We start from the raw sequence: 19,062 nt of genomic DNA, 5'->3' as shown, positions 1-19,062 counted from the left end.
AATAATAGTTAAAATAAATAAATAAATGAATTACCTTTAACAAGACAAGCATCATGTATTAAAACCACAAAAAAAAACACAAATAATTACAAATAAAAATAAACCCTTGGCCTGGACAATAAGATGGTGCTTGTACCACTTAGTCCTTTCCTTAGCTTGTAATTGCAGAAGCATCACTGATTGCTGGCCATTACATAGTATCTTTTCTGGTACATTGTAATTATTGAACAGCCCAAGCAGAAGACTTCAAGAAGCATCTGAGGTAAGAACCGTCCTTTAAAAAAAAAAGTTGTTCCATTCTTTTATAGTCAGAGAACATCCTCCATCTTATCTTGAGGACTCTTAGACATCATTTAAAGTAATTCACTGCATTTCTTAAATGTGCCTCTCCGCTTTAAAAAGCCCTTAGAGCTACAAACAGGAAAATTGACGTTTGCGTAACAGTAACAGGATGACAACTCATTAATTTTAAAGATGAAATTACTGTATTAATGGTAATTATTCTTTATTTTAGAAAACCAGCCAAAAATGCATTATTAAACTGTATATAGTACATTATATAGCATTATAATAGTATAATATAATATTATAATTTTTTTAGATAAGAAAATAAGGACATTTTTTTATTTTAAATTATTTTAATCAATTTTGTTAGATTTTTGTTTTTTTAAGATTTTTGTTTATAAAAAAAATTATACAATATATAATATTTCTAAAATACCTATATATTGAGTTGGACTTCACTTACAAATTCCATGACAGAACGAGACGGCCTAGGTTATACTCTTAAAGGAGACTCTTCCATTCATGTTTGTGTCAAAATCAGCCTTATTCCTACACTTACTGAATTATGATTCACATACCAAAAAAAGTCAACTCATATTATCCGTACACATTATGAATGCCAACACTGAAAAACAGACTGCTATAACACATCAGAAGGAATCAATGTGATCTTCTGTTTGAACGTTTTTCAGACAGATGCCTGACCTCTGCTCAACGTTCTGATAATGAACTCTTCGCTGTGAAGTCATCAAACAGAGATGTTTCTTCTGCAATGCACTTAAAGCCAAGATGTCAGACACATTTTATGGGCACCATTATTTTGGAGTTACTACAGAAATAGACCAAGATGTCCTCCTTTGGTGGCACTAAGATGATATCTCACTGCAATATCTCAATATTTGAACCCATTTAGGTGTTGAATCCACACAGTTTTGTGACTGACAACCATATTACCAAAAGGTATCATGATTCTAAAATGATCCTGCTCACGCACACCACAAAAATAAAATGTAAATAATAATAATAATAATTTCCATATTTTTGTGATGTTTTCCCAAAAAACTTTAGTTATTACTTTTTTCAGAGAATATTTACATATATATATATATATATATATATATATATATATATATATATATATATATATATATATATATATATATATAAATATATATATATATATTTTTTTATGAAAATAATATATGTATTAACTTCAGCTACATACAGTAATCACAAAAGAGTGTATGTGTGTGTGTGTGTGTATAATACACATATATATAAATATATAAAGCATAAAGCTAATTTAATTTTGGTATATTTTAAAGGGGACATGCAATGAGAAATCTAAATTCCTTTGATCTTTTGACACATAAGAGCTCATTGTACTATATTTAAAATTACATTTAAAATAAAAATGGCCATTGTGGTAATTGCACACACACACACACACATATAAAATTGTGAATAAATTAATACATTAATAAATCAACAATAATTAACAATAAATTAATTACCATTAAATCAATAGATTTAATCTAGTTTTCTAACATCAGGGGTCATTTGTTCTGATTTGCAGTATTTTTTAGCAAAGTATAAACATCCCCAAAATAAATCACAAAAGAGCTGAACAATGGATCGATGCTTAGCTACAAAGCGAGACTTGTAATGTATTGTCAAGCATGTGCTTGTGCACAGCGTACTTGACAAGATGTGTCCATAATTAATTGATGTGGATGAATAATTAAAACCAGCACATTTTCCTGTTCCATAAGATAACTAAGAAAACACATTGGTGCTGACGTTTCTTTGATTAGCGTGGCTACCCGTGCATCACAGCCGGACAGGCAGGCGAGGTTTTGATGAACCATAAGCCCTCTCTCCTCTACTCCGAGAAGAAAAGAAAAAAAAAGAGTGTCTCTCGACCAGTAAACAGCCCACTTTTACATTTCTTCAATCGCCTGACACGTTGACACCGCTCTCACACCCCAGCATGAATTATATATATCATCTGAGCCGGGGGAAAATTCCAAGAGTCCAATTCGCGCTTGAAATGTTGGGGCAAGTTGTCTCGCAGGCCTTGACAGGGCGTACATATGTGGCGCTCCACCGCACGACTATAGAGGGAGCCGAGCGGGCTTCTACAAGTAGAAAATAAGTGAAAAGGAATAGGAGGAGGACAGAAAAAAAAGGATGAAGAAAAGAGAAAGCCTGAATCCTGTCAAAAATATTATCGAAACCAAGGGGAAGATCAAAGGCGATGGGAGGGTCTCCTCCCGCAGCAGTCGTGAGACCGGAGAAAGAGACAGAACAACAAAAGAATATAAAGAAAAGGAAAACAAATAGAGAGACGGAGAGAGAGAGAAGCCCCATGTGGCCCTATTATATGGGCAGCACTGCAGGTAAAACTGTGGTTGAGAGCGAGTGCTTTATAAACTCTGTCATCTCGTTACGAAACATTGCTAACCTTCCGTTCTCCTTTAAACAGACCCGGTCTCGCTGCGCGGAAAAGATGAAGCAGACCTTGAGCTTAAGAGTAAGTAGCAATAGAAATAACAGAGCTGCTAAGGTCTGAATACATTGAAACACAATACATACACGAACGTATGACTTTTATACTAGCATGCTAAAGCGTCATCTGATCTCCACGTCCTTGTGTTCTGTTCATATGAACACTCCAACTAAGTAAACAGCAGATTACACTTTAGCATGACAGAATAAAAGTCATCCTCTATAACCCCCTGAACAATGATAACATAACACCCGATGGTATGAATTTGGTTCCCAGCCTGGATCTCATGTGCACTCAAGAGCACATTCAACTGCGGCCTTGACTTTATTGGAAAAAAACACTAACTCTCTTTCTTTCTTGCGTAATGAGAAACACGTGTAATAATGGCAACTTTGTAGAACAGTGTAACAATTGCACTGTTCTATTCAGTTCCACTAGAAAATGTACAGTGGCTTCCCATGGTAAAAGCAGTATTTACTTCACGCATCTAGAATGAAGAAAATTCAAGGATACTGGGACACTATAGTAATGTGTTGAATCTAGCAGTTCTCATACGTTCTCAAATAGATATTTGTCGCCCATAATTTGTCATACAACTAAAAGTGTAGAATAAGAGGGTTGCAACATAAAATTATATACAGTATATCTATCTATCTATCTATCTATCTATCTATCTATCTATCTATCTATCTATCTATCTATCTACGTATATCAGCAAGGATGCTTTCAACTGATTAAAAGTGTTTTTTAAAGACCTTTATAATGTTACAAATTATGTCTTTCAAATAAATGCTAAAAAATATAACACAGCACAACTGTTGTCAATACTTAAAATAGTGTCTTGTGCACCAAATCAGCATATTAGAATGATTTATAGGATCATGTGACACTGAAGAAATGGCTGCGGAAAATTCAGCTTCACAGGAATAAACAGTGTTTTAAAATATATTCAAAGAGAAAACAGTTATCTAAAGCTGTAGTAATATTACTGTTTAAATGTGCATTAGTGTTCTTACTGTATTTTTTAATCGAATGAATGCCGACTTGGTGGGCTTCTTTCAAAAGCATTACAAAATCTTAGTGATCCTGAATTCCTGAAAAGTAGTGTACATTATTATTATTATTATTTTCCATGTAATTTGTGTGTGCATGCATGTGTGAGTGTGTGAAACTTATGTAAAATAATTTTATTTACTGTGGAAGTTTTTTTTTTTTCACAACATCCTTTTTTTTTTTTTTTTTTTTTTTTACAAAATGTCTATATTAGTATTATTATTATTTTATTTTAATTATTATTGTTAATATATTTTTCACAAGTTTACTTAATTAGAAAATACTTCAGCACTGTGTTAGTATGGCTCGAACATCGTTATAATAAAAATGAATAATAAATGCACTGCCTTTGGAGAAAGCAACTATTTATAGCACACTATATACAGTATGCCTTTCCTTTTCTCTTTTAAAGGTCATAATACATTCAAATCACGTCATATTAAAAAATAAATGAACAGGTATATTACCTCCCTATTTAATTCATTTTTTTCAATAAGCTAAAGTAAAAAGGAGACATATAAAGCCTGTCAGACCCTTAAAAGTTCATGGTTATTAAATAATACCTGGCAACCTTCTCAACGGGCTCACAAATGAAGCCGAGGCCCGTCCTGACAGGTTCTGTGACCTGCCTGACGTACGGATGCTCTGTTTTTCCTCCCTGCACCTGAAGCCACTCCAATTTAGTACTTTTTTTCTTCCTCTCTTCTTCTTGAGACCGACCAGAACTCAAGCAAAGTGGCAGCAAACAGAATTCTCCAGAACAGATCACAGAGACGCCTGTGTTTAACAGAAGCTCATTCCTCTCACCTCAGTGACCCGGTATACGTGTGTGCGCCAAACTCCCAGTGTAAAAATCAGCTGTCGTGGGTTTGATGTGTGTAAGTGTGTGTGGGTGTGTGTGAAGCATGGAGCGCCAGATTTTGTCAGAGGTCAGCGCAGAGGTCATCAAGAACCGACAGGGTGATGGCACTATTTTTGTTTCTAGTGTCGAAGAGAATGTACAGGGCAAAGCAGAGTATCCACCTTTCTCATTAATACGGGATGCCATACAACACCCCTTTCTTTCGAGCTTCCACCTAACAAATACAACAACATGAGCATCTGAGACTGAGCTGTGTCAGTTAGATTATAGGAAACATTGCTCATTGTGTGTAACACACAGGTTAAATGACAATTAAAAAGCAAAATCTATTATGTGCATCTTATTGATTGACATGTTAATCCTGTTAAAGACCTGGTAAAGGGATTGATGCTAAAAACAGTACACTTTACTAGATTTTAATGATGCAGGTCACTTTCGAAATAATAGTGACAGAGAAATGAAGTCACACACACACAGGCTTCGCAGTGAATTAAAGGCCAGTCACAAGGGCAAAGTGAGTAACGCTGAGTTAATTAATTTCGCGGGAAACGGCTGTGGTGGAAGTGAAAGATGTGTAAAAACAAGTAAAAGGAACGACAAGAGATGCCTGATCATGTTCTTGCATGTGACAACATTTGCTGGGGGGAACTAGTTAAGGATATTACTAATATTAAAAAAATTGTCACATAATGAAAATATGAAGACACCAAACAGGAATGAATAGCAAGAATGTCAAAATCATATGAACAGAAAGAGAATGAGAGAGAGAGAGAGAGAGAGAATTGGGGCTAGTTAACACACTAAATGCCTCTCAAGGGGTTAACTGTTAAAATGAAAGGCTGCCATTATTTAATGTTATTATTTAAAGACTATAACTGAAAAGGCAAAATAAAAAAAAAATGAGGAAATGGATTTTGAACTAGATGTTTGAAACTAAAATGCAGAACAAGTGTTTGGGAATTTGTGTATTTGCTCTATTGTTTTTTCTATTCTATCTGTTTTCTTTTTATTTATTATATAATAAAAAAGATCTTGCTATTTCTGCTTAGTTAGACTAACTGAGACGTGTTATAGCACTTGCATATTTTTGTTTTTTTGATTGCTTCCATTGTCGCTTTGGATAAAAGCATCTGCTAAATGACTAAATGTAAATGTAATTGGGCTTTTGACTCAAAACGTTATAGCTATTGAAAAATAGTCTCTGTGACAAGTAGCCCCAGTCTCCTTTATATATAGTATACATATATTTAAAAAAAATACTATTTATTCATACACCATCTTTTGAACACTTAGAGTCAATAAGATAAAATCAAAAATAAAACCTATTTTAAAATAAGTCTCTACTGCTCACCAAGGCTGCATTTTTTGATAAAAAATAAAGTAAAAAAAGAAATATGGTAAAAATATATGATATATATATACAGTACGTAAATACAATATTTCTGTTTTTACTGTATTTTTATTACACACACGCACACACACACACACACACACATACTGTATATATACGACAGAACCATTAATTATTTCGAATTGTTTTATAATCTATATCTGGAAATGCATTCACACCTATTGAAAAACTAATAAAAACCTTACTAAAATTTTTCCAAAGAAAAGACCTGGAATAAAAAAATAAAAAAATCAATAAGAAAAATCTGTACCATCTTTAGCAGATGGCATCTCCGGCGCTTACAGTGGAGCTCAGACATTATTACATGATTCTCTATCAGTGATTTGGTTTGGGATCAGACAATGTTAAATGGAAAAGAGGTTAGACTGCAGTTGAGAGGCCCTGAGTGTTTATAGCGCTGAAGTGGACAGCGTATTGGGATCAGACCACAAAGCCCCCAGTCTGACATGCATGTCAGATCAAAGTGTATTACTGCTATGGGCTCTGCTGGGGATTTAAAGGAATTCTGGGACATCTTCCAGAGAGAACAAGGTGTAAAAGTAGAGTTTATGATAAAAACTTCTTACAGAGCCTCAGAAAGTGCCTTGGGTGGAAATTCACTAGTTAAAACTATTTATTTACAATCTTTCTTAGAGTAAAACATAAAATCCTATTTAAAACCCATTTTACACAATGTGACATTTTTAAGTAAAACTCGGTAGGTAATCCCTACAATCCCTTATGAAAACAAGAAATGTGCTTAATTGTTTTTTATGTGAACTTCAAATCTTCAAAGTAAATTTAAAGCAACGTACTTGCAAATAATATGATAGAAAGGCAATAATAGGCCACTTAAACGAATGATTGTTTCCTAATGCACTTACAATATGTTTTCATATCATGCTTTAAAGTATTGATGTATTACTAAATACTAAAGCACATAAAATGCTTTGATTACTTTGTTATATGTTATTCAATATTACATTTGAAGTTATCATGTGCTAGTTCATCATTACAAATGTGCAATTACAAATATATTTGAACACATGACAAAGACGTTTCAGTTTAAATAATATTTAAATATAATTACCTTTTTTAACCGTAAAACAGAATTATGATTACAATTACATATAAAGATGTACTAAAATCCCACTTAAGAGTAAAAAAATCTATATAGCTAAAAAAAAAAAAAAAAACCCATTAAATGAATTGCAAATAACATGCAAGTGTCCAAAAGCATACATTTAGTTTGCAATTAAGTATATTTTTATATTACGCAAAGTGTGGTTCTTTTTTACAAACACCACTTACTTTAACACACCAACATTACCTGCGCTGAGCATCTTTGTCTGTCTGCCTTCTCTGTCCCATGTGCCCAGTTCTCGAGGTCCTGTCCCCCCGCCCGCTTTCCCCTTAGTGTCTAATGCAAAATTTATGCTCACGAGTTGGTTTCAGTGGGTGGAAAAATCAATACCGCCGGGTCCTGATGCGCCAGGGAGAAAGAGTGCTCTTTGACTGACAGTAAAAGCATGGGGGGGGGTGGTGAGGGGGCACTTTTAAAGTGAGGAAAGGTGGACGACAGCACAGAATTGGCCCATCCACATCATATTACAGCCTCATTTAAAGTCTGATTTCGATAGCAATTCCATCCGTATTAGAAACGAAGAATTTTTTTAGAAAAGTCAGATTTGAGGATCGAGCTCCCGTTCCGCCTGCTATTAAAAATGCATTTTTTTATATCATTGTTGTTCTGCCCTGCAGCTGCATTCCTTAAGTTGATAAGCGCGAGGCTGCGCAGGCAGAGCCGTCGAAATGAAGTGATTTAAAGACAATGCGCGTACATCACAAGGTCTTTGTTGTTCACTGCCTGAATTGTGCTTTGCTTCGGCCTTTGAAAACACAAGACGGAATATGTACGCATATAACCGAAAAACCAATTCGGGGCGTAAACCAGGGCTCCGAGAAAGTGTGTAAAAGAAAAAGATATTTCAATGGAATGAAACGGCTTTAAACAACAGGATTTGCCCTAAATCCTTATTGCACTATCTGTCACCTCTTTAATTATTCCTTTTGCTCGTCTCGCGGAGCATGTAAGCATTGCGTGCTACCGAACGAAGGGGAGAAGAGCGCGGTGCCCGCGGGCAGCCGGTCTGTTGAAACGTAGAGCTCTAAGTGACATGACACCGCTTGTGATTCCTAATGCATTTGAATAAAACCCAATACGTGAGAAAGCACGACTGGAAAAGTCACCCGCTGATTCGAAACGCGAATTATCCCGAAATATCAAATGCGTACAAATTTGTGTACGTTGCTCAACACGTTTTTTTTTTTTTTTTTTTTGGTTGTCCCTGACACACAATGAACCATTTCACGAGCTCGCAAACCATTTTGCAACAACATCTTAAACAGCAGTCTTCCTTGCAAAACTCTTTGGGGAGAAAAGAAAAAAACAAGCATATGATGTTTATTACGACCTCAGCTTTTCAAAAAAAAAAAAAGCACACTGATCCTTTCTGCCGGTTTAGTAGTTTCTCTCCTGCATGGCCTATGAGGTATATGAGTGGTCTGAGCGATACATGATGAATGAAGTGGCGTGCTACTTATGCGCTTATCGTGCTCAGTGACTAGCAACAGGTTCAGCAGAGGCCAGCCACAGTAAATGAAACTCCTCAGCAGGACAATACATCATCAGAGCAAATATATGCGGCCCGGACGTACAGGCGCACATCTCTCGCTCGTGCAGGACACCGACAACGGGCGTGATGGGAAGGAGGAGGAGGAGGAGGAGGAGGAGGAGGAGGAGGAAAGGAAGGGGGTGGAAATCATAGAAGAAAAAAAGATGGAGGGAAAGACTAACAAGGAGAGAATGAGAGGAAAGAAATATGGTCAGAGATTGTGTGGAAGCACAACAGATTTCCTATTAGCTGATGGACATTAACTGCCCAGGCCGGGAAAGCAAATAGAACTTGCTTTGGCTAATATCACACGTAGGGCTCATAGAGAGGAGATTTATCATGATGAAATACTGTACTGCACACAGAACGTGCACACATTATGTGGACTTTCTGTCAGTGAAGGTCATCATTGCCTCTGAGAATATAATAAAAAGAGAACATTATCATAATATTAAATATCTCAAATGAGAATTTTCAGTAGAAAATATAGCTAGTCATTTTTAAATGAAAGATCAAATTTAAACTTACAAAATTTCACAGAATGAATGAAATCTAAAATATACAATCAATTAGAATAGAACAGTTATTATGGTTTTCATTGCTTTTTGGAAGCTTTTTAACATAAAAAAAATACAGAGGATAAAGTAGAAATTATAATGAAAGCCATAGTATTCTTTAACTATTACAGTTAACATTTTACATCTTCAAAATTTAATGGCTTACAAAAAAAAAAAGTAGCAGTACCATGGTACAGTAATAACAGTAGCTTGGTTTCTTTAAATTGCTTTACTATTTCCATTTCCATTTTTTTACTGAATTATATATTAAAACCGTAGCAATTTTTTATTAATTTAATTGTTATTACTATTTAATTACTAATTTTCAATGACTTTTCCATGATTGATTACATAAGGATCTTTTATTTATTTATTTATTTATTTGTTTATTTATTATTATAAAACTGGACTCACCAAATTTAACCAAAATAAATATTTTAGGAATTAAAAAAATAAATAATTATTGCTTATAAAAATGTCAATGTTTTAGAATTGTAGTAATTTAGGTGAATTTCTAGGGTACTAGTAACTCTAATTATTTTTCCAGGCCTGGAAATTCTAAATGTAAATTATGTAGGAATTCTGTGATCAAATAAAATACATAATATTATGATTCTGAAACGCCTAGAATAAAATTTTGAGAATACAGAAGAAAATTAACAGTAACAAACCGACAATGAACAGACAGAAATTAAAAAAGACAGGAGAAAGAAAGATTGAGAGGTCGAAAAGTTCCATATCTGAGGGCAAAATAAGACATTGAGTGTGTCTCTTTGCCTCAGCCCCCTCCTCTCCTCCTTCAGCAGTGTCCAACACTCTGTCCTGTTTGTGAAAGATGTAGGAGTTTAATGTGACAATATCTCCTCTTCTCTCGCGTCTGTGGTCTACTTACAGGCTACATGATCCAACCCTGATGCGTCTGCTGTGTTTTCAGCAAGGAGCCCTCAGGGACCATTACACTCCAGCCTGTCTTCCTCCGGGGCCTTTTAGGGCCTCTTAACACTTACAGAAGCCCCTTGAATCTGAAGCCCTTCCCCAGAAAGCACATCTATTAATTAAGGTAATTAGGCCCAGAGATGGCAATTAGAAACCGCAGATAGCTTTTAGCCTGTCTGCCGCTTCCAAAAGGGCTTGGTTTCAGCACCATCTGCCGTGTCAGAAATCACCACAGCATCTTGTGTTTCTGAGAGAGGAGGGCGAGCGGCGTTATCTGAGATATAGACCTTCACCCAACCGAAGGGTCAAATTCTGGACCCTCTCAGATTTAGGCGTCTCATCTGATATGAAATGACAAATGAAACGCTTACCATGTGTCACTCACTATCGGCTTGAACAGTGATCCTTATTAAAATAAGTTTGCTGGGTTTCTATGGATTGAATTGTTAATATACCTGCAGCGGCTTAAGCGAAAGAGGAAAAGAGAAAGCTATAGCACTTGTATTAAAACGCTGTGTGATGTGTATTGATAGGCTGATTCTTTAGATATTGATTGAACGGCACAGTCATAATGACGAAGCCAGATTTGTGTAGGTTTCTTATTGATTCCGTTGTAAGTCAGCAATGATAAGCTGCGAGGTTGCTATTGATCGCTTTGGACATTCAATACACTTGTTTTCATTTGGAGATTTCACTGTACTTTATTGACAAAATGTTTCTTCTTTTAAGTCGTAAGTTGCCAGAGCAAAATTCATTTGAACGCCTACGCGTTTTTGGACTTTGCCAAACTTGACTTTTTTTTCACAAAGGGGGAAGGCGTACAGGTCGTGACAAGTTCTCTATCGCCACGCAAACACATTTTGTTCTCGCTTTCAGTCTAATTGTTTCAGGGAAAACCTTGAGTTCTCACAGTAAACTGCAGGGGAGTTTCAGCCATAAGTCATATTACACACACATGCACTTCACACACACAAACACACTCGCAAAAGAATGAAATATGGTTTACGAGGTCCTGTGACAGAGCACAATCACACATTGTCAGTGGAGTGTGATAACCCCATTTTCATTCCGTTTCACTCCCATGAAATTACCATTAGCATTACGAGTCATGCAGAACCCAGATAAATGTAAAAACGCTACCCGGTTCTTCCAGACAGGAATAACAGTCCCCACAGATTACCATCTCTCTTTCGCCTTCCGCTTGCTCTGACTCTAATATTTCATTTACAATGTTTCGTCAGTTCATGCTCCCCTCACTGACCATGTAAATCACTAATCAATTTCCATTTCCAGAGCTTGGCAACAGAAAGCCTATGAAATGTGTCTCAGAAGTCTATGTAAGGATTTTAATAAGATAGGGGACATGGTACCGAAAATTACAACAGGAATGTAGTACCTCTGTGCTGAATGACTAGGCTGGGCTTTAAGCAGTTAAACAAGGGCTTCAGAACTCGTCCTGTCTGGTTTATCAAACCACTAGCTCTAAGTATTAGTGGTACCTACACTGGTGCAGGCTCAAATACTTCTTGGTATTTCTGCTGTAATGACATTGCTTGTTTTCAAACTTTGTATTCTCACAAACTGGAACATATATTCAATTAACTAACCTGATTCCAGTCAAGAACTGTATGTTCATCAATAAAAGCAATAGTTGTTTTAAAGAATTTATATATATATAATATTATTATATATATATAATTGCAGGTTACATTTTTATTACACTTCTTAGCATTTTAATTCAGTTCAGGAGTTTTAAGTCATGAAATTTTCCACAAGTGTGATTTCAGCCAAATCTCAAATGATGCATTTAAATGTATGTAGTAGTATTTGTGTTAGTATTAAATTGTTCTTTTACTATTTCAATCCTTGTTTATATATCATAAATATAATAATGTTTTTTTTCTTCATATTTCAGGGTTGAATCCCTGTGTCTGATTAAAACAATAGTATTAATAAAATAGCAAATACAAATAATAAGACATGCTAATATGTTTCCTAGACAGTGTAATGTGCCTTTCATAAATAAAAAAGAACAAAAGTAGACAGTTTGTAAAAAAAAAATAAACACTTTTTGTTTTATAAAGTGTCCAGTTGAAGTTGAAGAAACACCCAGCTGTATATAGCAGCACACTAAATACCACTCAGAACACATGATCAATCATCCTGGCAACCATCCACAACACATTAGCATCATGGCAGCGACTTTCGCACAGAAAAACATCTAAACCCAAATCTATAAATCTAGTTTTGACAACTTCTTTGAATAAAATACATTTTATTCTTACAATTACTCATTCCATTATTTCCTAAACCTTCCCTCCTCCACCTCCTTCCGTCATTACTTTTATAGCTTCTTTAATCCCAAGTCTAGTGTGTGCTGAACAGTCTGCAGGATGTATGTATATCCCTTACTCCAGCAGCCTCCTACTCTTTCATTACATATCTGAGTGAGCATGGGCGCAGGGCTGGACTCTGCCAGCACAAACATGGAGCTTTGCTTCAGATGTTCTACCTCCAGAGAGCTGTAGTCTCAGCGGTTTGGCGGTGGGGGGGGTGTTGGGTTAGGAGGAGGCGCGGTGAACGCGCTCTAAACGATAGGTTTAATTTAATGCCAGTTTGAGAGGCTTAAGTTATTTCAGGCCTCCGTGCACCAGTTCTTCATCGGGAGAGAAAACTGCCAGTTCACTCCTTTAAAAAACATTACTGGCACTTCCCAATTATTTGTAGACTGATGCAATTACCATAAAATATGTATCGAACATGGATGAGTGGAGGGAGGCTAAATCCCAGCAGAATCACAGAGGCATACTGTATATGTGGGCCGCCCTGCATCCTGGGTCTCAACTTGTGTGTCTCTTTCAGTTTTACCAAAGGAGGGCCGAAGCAATGTGGCCTCCTCGATCGAAACGGACAAAGCCATATCCGATTACCATTAATATTGTCTTTTCCAATCTTCCTTCACACACACCCCCACCCCCGTTTCTCTTCCTCACTCTCTTTCTCCGAGGACAGGGATTTTTACTCTTTTCTCAGTTTAAACAGAGTGACAATGCCACCAGTCACGCAGGACAGAACAGCATGTGGCAGGACAGGCAGCTGGTGAAGCCGTTTCAAGATGACAAACGCCACCAATATGTCAAACATTAACAGCTTGATTTTACTTGACACCCGAAGGACACTCCGTGCCCTTAACGTTTCACATGCCCAGCTGACGCAGTTAGGTCTTATTTTGTTAAAGCTAAAGCTAACAATTGTATTCAGTGACGGACAACTAAAAGTTTTTTTTTAATTAATTGATGGCTAATGATGAAGAAACATGATTTGCCACTTATAAACCGCATCTATAAGATAAAAGAACATAGTTGGAATAATCATTGTGCTATTTTGCACATAATCACATGTAAATGTCCATTAAAATAAATATTAAAATAATTAAATCCTTGTTTCTTTTAGGCTACTGTAACTTTCTTCATACATTCAAATGAAAATGCAATTACTAACCCTTTTTTTCTTTTCTCCTGACATTCATAGATTTCATAAATACTTAAATAACAAAACAATGTGTACATACAGTACAGTGTATACACTAATGTTAAAAAAAAAAATATATATTTCCCATGTTTTTGAATGAAGTTTCTTATACTCACCCGGGTTGAATTTGTACAGTAAAACAGTAATAACACTACAGTTCAAAACTGTTTTATATTTGAATATATTTTAAATTGTAATACATTCCTGTGACAGCAAAGCTGAGTTTTTAGTAGCCATTCATTTATTCTTCAGTATCACATGATCCTTCAGAAATCCATCTAAAATGCTGATTTGGTGTTCAAAATGTTTCTTCTTTGTATCATCAATGTCGAAAACAGTTGTTCTGCTTAATATTTTTGTTATACATTTTAAATATGTCATATATTTGAAAACTGTTATACTTTTTTTTTTTAAGTTTAAATAAACTGCTAAAGGACATGATGTTTTATGTATGTCATTCTGACAGAAAAAATAACCTGCAAAAACAACACGCTGTAAAACAATAACTTTTCTAGTGTGTGCACATGCTTCATTTGAGTGTGATGTGGTAAAATGTATTTGTACTTTGTGCAATGATGTCTAACGTTTGTGACGTGAGGTGCTTTCTGTTTGAGTGCCTGGATATGTGTGGGCCAACCTCACTGCGTATGTGTACATTACGATTTGTGTTATTTTTGTGGCTAAGCCACTGTCATATGCAGTCAGCCAACATCAGACTCAGTGGGAAAGAAAACTGAACAATATCCAAAGTGAGCGGCAGATGAGAATCTTTGTCTCTTCCTGGAGAACATGTGGAGTACCCTCCCAAAACACACACACGACACACACACACAAACACACACACGCACTCTCTCGTACCACCTCTCACTCTCAATTATTTGGCTGCTGTCACAACAAATCAATCAAATTACCACAGCAAGTCTGTGTGCAGGTGCTGCTAGTGCACAGCTAGTCACATTAGCTTTGAAATGTATGAGGGCGCCAGCAATTTTATCACTCTTTTTTATTTAATGTGACTTTCTCCCTATGAATCGCCTTACAACTGCCTCAAACTTGAAACATTAAAGGACAATGTAGAAGGCATATTGGGAATACAGTACTTTAAGTTAAACCAAGAGATAGAGAGAGAAAGAAATGTTCATTTTTACAGTAAAGGGTTTAAAACAAGTTAAGCACCATGGACAGCATCAGTGGCATGCTGTTGATTACCACAGACAATAATTTTGCCTTGATTTTTGCTTGTTTTACAGACTGAAGAATGTTTACAGCAATGCACTTATAATAGTGCAGGACATTCAAGAGGATCTAAAAGCAAAAATGTGCAGCTCAAATTTTTTGTTAAAAATGTCATCATACGAAAATGTTCTTTCAGATGTAAAGATCTAAATAGTTTTAGTGACTGGATTACTGTTCTAGATAGATAAACTTGCTACACTATGGATGTATCTTTCATTGTATAAACAGTTACACTTTTAATACATTTTAATAAATTAATATTTTAATTAAGCAAGGATGTATTAAATTAAAAAGTGACAGAGAAGATAATGTTAGAAAAGATTTAGGGTTCAAATAAATTCTGCTCAAATTTCTATTTATGAAAGATCCTGAAAAGAATGTATTTTTTAACACTGACAAAAAAACAACAATAATAAATATTTCTTGAAAAGCAAATCAGCATAATAGAAAGATTTCTTAAGGATCATGTGTAGTTAAGATGGGAGTAATGGCTGCTGAAAAATCACCTTTGTCATCACAGAAATACATTTTAAAATATATTAAAACAGGAAACATTAAGGGCCCTATCTTGCACCCAGCGCAATTGATTTTGTACACTGACGCATGTGTCATTCCTATTTTGCACCTGCGCAAAGCGCGCTTTTCCCTCCACAGAAGCACGTCGTTAAACTAGTGAATGAACTTGCGCTCCCTGGGCGGTTCAGCGCAAAAAAGGAGGCGTGTTCCGGCGCAAACAATCCCTGGTGCTATTTTGCTGTTCCATTAAACAATTGCGCCACTGACCAGAAAAAACCTAGTCTAAAGTCAGTGGCGGGTTGCGCGTTGTTCATTATGCTATTTTAAGGGCGCATGCTTGACCATAATGTATAGCGTGCACAACGCGCATACACTTTGCTCATGTAATCTACACAGATGCAACAGTTATTTTTGCAAATCATAAATTGTTACACTAAAAAAATATTAACACATGAGATGACGGAAATCATTGTGGTGTGCCACGAAGATGTGAAAAAAATAAGCATAAATCTAGCTTACAAAATTATTCAGGCTAATTATTCTCCCATCCCCATACAACACACCTTCTCTGTCTTTTACTGCTCTTACAAGAACATCAGTCTCCTCGGCTGTGAACCGCTCCTGGCGTGCGCCTGGTAAATACGCCACAATAATAGCAATCCATAATGGAACTTGCGCACCTGCTTTTAAAGGGAATGTTGGATGACGCTCTGATTGGTTTATTTCACGTTACGCCCAAACCACACCTATGAATAATGAAGCTGCTTCAGACCAACCCATTTTAGATTTGCGCCGGGCGCAAGAGCCATTTATCCCGCCGGGAAAATAGCAACAGCGCCGAGACCCGCCCACAAACTTACTTGCGCTTCGCGCTTTGACACTTGCGTTTCAGATCGTTAAAATAGGGCCCTAAGATTGTAATCATATTTCACAACATTACAGTTTTGACTGTAAGTTTTGATCAAATGAATGTAGCCTTGGTGAGCATTAAACACTTATAAACAAAAAAAAACATAACATATTTTACCAACCACAAACTTTTTAATTAGTAATTTAAACCTAATTAGTACGTGATGCTACTTAAATCTTAAAAATCAAAATGTTATTTTTGGAGACAGAACATTAAAACACAAATACAGGTTACATAAAGCTGCTTTCTTTTTTTCTTCTCATAATATCCCTGAAGTTCAGCACCATGGAGAGTTCGCTTAACAACCAGTTAATGTTAACATCTTAAAGTGTCTTCAAGGATCATAAACAAACCATATTTATGTTAACAAATATATATGTTGCACTTAAAAATTTAATTTAATTTAATTTAATTTAATTTAATTTAATTTAATTTAATTTAATTTAATTTAATTTAATTTAATTTAATTTAATTTAATTTAATTGCAACATGTTTATATGTTAACATTTCAAACATTTTTGTTCATGATCCTTGAAGACACTTTATTAAGTTTAATTTAATTTCTATAGTTAAAGCAAAGTTTGTATTAACTTGTCAGAGTTGTAAACCCACATACATTCTCTAGAGTGGTATCATTTGTTGTAGCAGATAACTTTAGTTTAGCAAGTATTGACTTGACATCTAAACGAAAGTCTTCAAATTAACTTTCACCTGCAGTATTTTTTTTTAATACAACAAGAGTAGCAGTTCTTGTTGCTTTAGTTACAAACATATCGCAAGCAAATTATGAGCTTTCTATTGTCTTTTCCCCGTGTGCAACTTTATCACCCTTAAGGCTTCGAGTTTCCCTTTGACTTGGCTACTTTTAGTTAAACTAAGTGAGTTAGCAGCTTCAAGTTCCCCGTCTGTGTCAGTACTCAGTCTAAAGCGATGCCCCAGTCTGACAGGAGAGGGATTCCTGTGAGACTACAACTGCTCTTTCATTGAGACAGAGGAGCAGTGTTGTGATTAGAGCCAACATGGTTCCTCATTAGCCTACGAGCGCGGAGAGACTCAGGCAATTACTCCTCATCCCTGAGTGCCGTTTTATGTTTCCTGCAAAGGGAACGCGCACTCTCGCGCACTATTCCTTCCCTCGTACATGCTACGCTGCAGGTTCTGATGTGCTCCGATCAGGCAGCTTACAATATGAATATGAAAGAGGCCGAGTATACATTTGTTCTGCATTAACTCAAAGTAGGCTGACAATGTAGCACTGATCTTTCATTTGCCTTACATGTCTTTAGGGAAAATATGGTGTATTACAAGGATGTTTCCAAAAAGCCTTTTCATAGGTCATGAAAAGACAGTTATTTCATGATCTGAGGGTTACCCTTATGTTTTTTGCGAGAGGCCTGTTTTGAGGCTTTCTGAGCTGATGAGCAACAACGTAGATGTTATTTTCGTTCTGCAGCTTATTGAAAGATGCTTTGATGTAAGGAGAAGCACATTCTGTCATTTGGTTTGTTATGAGACAGAATATGGTAGGAACGCACAACAGAGGGATTTGTAATTTTCAAAGCAGCGAAATCATATCATTAAGTCTCACATCAAGTCAAATGAAATCAAACAATGTTATTTGTGGCGTAAAGAAATGTCACAGTGTCAAGCAAACACACTTTCATTGTGCTATGTTTTCTGAGACACCACCTTACCTCATATACATTCACATTATAATTTACAATGCAATCTTTTTCCTAAATGTACACCATTTCTAAATATATATGATTAATTCCGCTCCTAACACCATGTTTACAGTCTGACGGACAAACAAACATGAGGCTTATTCTTATTCTATTCAAGTTACAGCTGGAATCGTACACATAGTGTTCAAGAGGGAATTCACTTTCTTTACTTGACATGTCCAGACATTAATCTTCCTGACAAAATAACAAGCTACAGCGGCGCCAGGGTTTAAAATGAGCGCAGAGTAACGCAAGCGCAGGCTTTTATTTAGACGACCGTGCCGAACTTCATGAAGCTGCCCCATCGCTGTGACGACCATTCATCAGTGAAGAGACGCAGTGGCGGGTTTGCACACGCACCACTGAGCCTTCTGCTCGGCACACTCACGTGGACGGTCTCAGTGAGGCAGACGTCTCCTAATTTGGAAAAAGTTAGCTATGATGTTATAAAGGGCTCTGGCAGCAATATAAGTACTTTTGTCTTAAAAGTGATGTCATTCTTTTTGTTCACATTAAAGGATTAGTTCACCCAAATATGACAATTCTGGCATCATTTACACTCATGTCACTCAAAACTAGGGCTGTGCAAAAAATCGAATGCGATTTTCATGCGCATCTCGTCAGTAAAGGCGCTCCTGTGATTAGAAGTACATCTCCAGCATGTACGTTCAGATCAGGGTTGCCAGGTTTTCAAAACAAATCCTGCCCAGTTGCTTCTCAAAACTAGTCCAAAACTAGCCCAATCGCGTTTACAAGAGGTTCCCAGATGAAAAATTGCGTGCCAGGGTTAAAATACAAGTTTTTTGGCTGGGTTGCCTTGGTAAAATTCGCATTTTAGGGGCTAAACATCACGTTATTGGTATTGGGGTCGCTTTAAC

The 19,062-nt window shown here is 36.1% G+C and overlaps 1 protein-coding gene across 1 annotated transcript in view; it reads right to left on the bottom strand.

Annotated features, from left to right (window-relative positions):
• pou6f2 (POU class 6 homeobox 2) overlaps positions 1 to 19,062 on the bottom strand; it is a 93,180-nt gene that overhangs the window by 43,076 nt on the left and 31,042 nt on the right. The window lies entirely within an intron of this gene.

Source organism: Carassius gibelio, chromosome B24 (assembly GCF_023724105.1).
Source record: "Carassius gibelio isolate Cgi1373 ecotype wild population from Czech Republic chromosome B24, carGib1.2-hapl.c, whole genome shotgun sequence".
NCBI lineage: Eukaryota > Metazoa > Chordata > Actinopteri > Cypriniformes > Cyprinidae > Carassius > Carassius gibelio.
The sequence above is the reverse complement of the archived record's forward strand: the minus strand, read 5'-3'. Positions and strand labels throughout refer to the sequence as shown.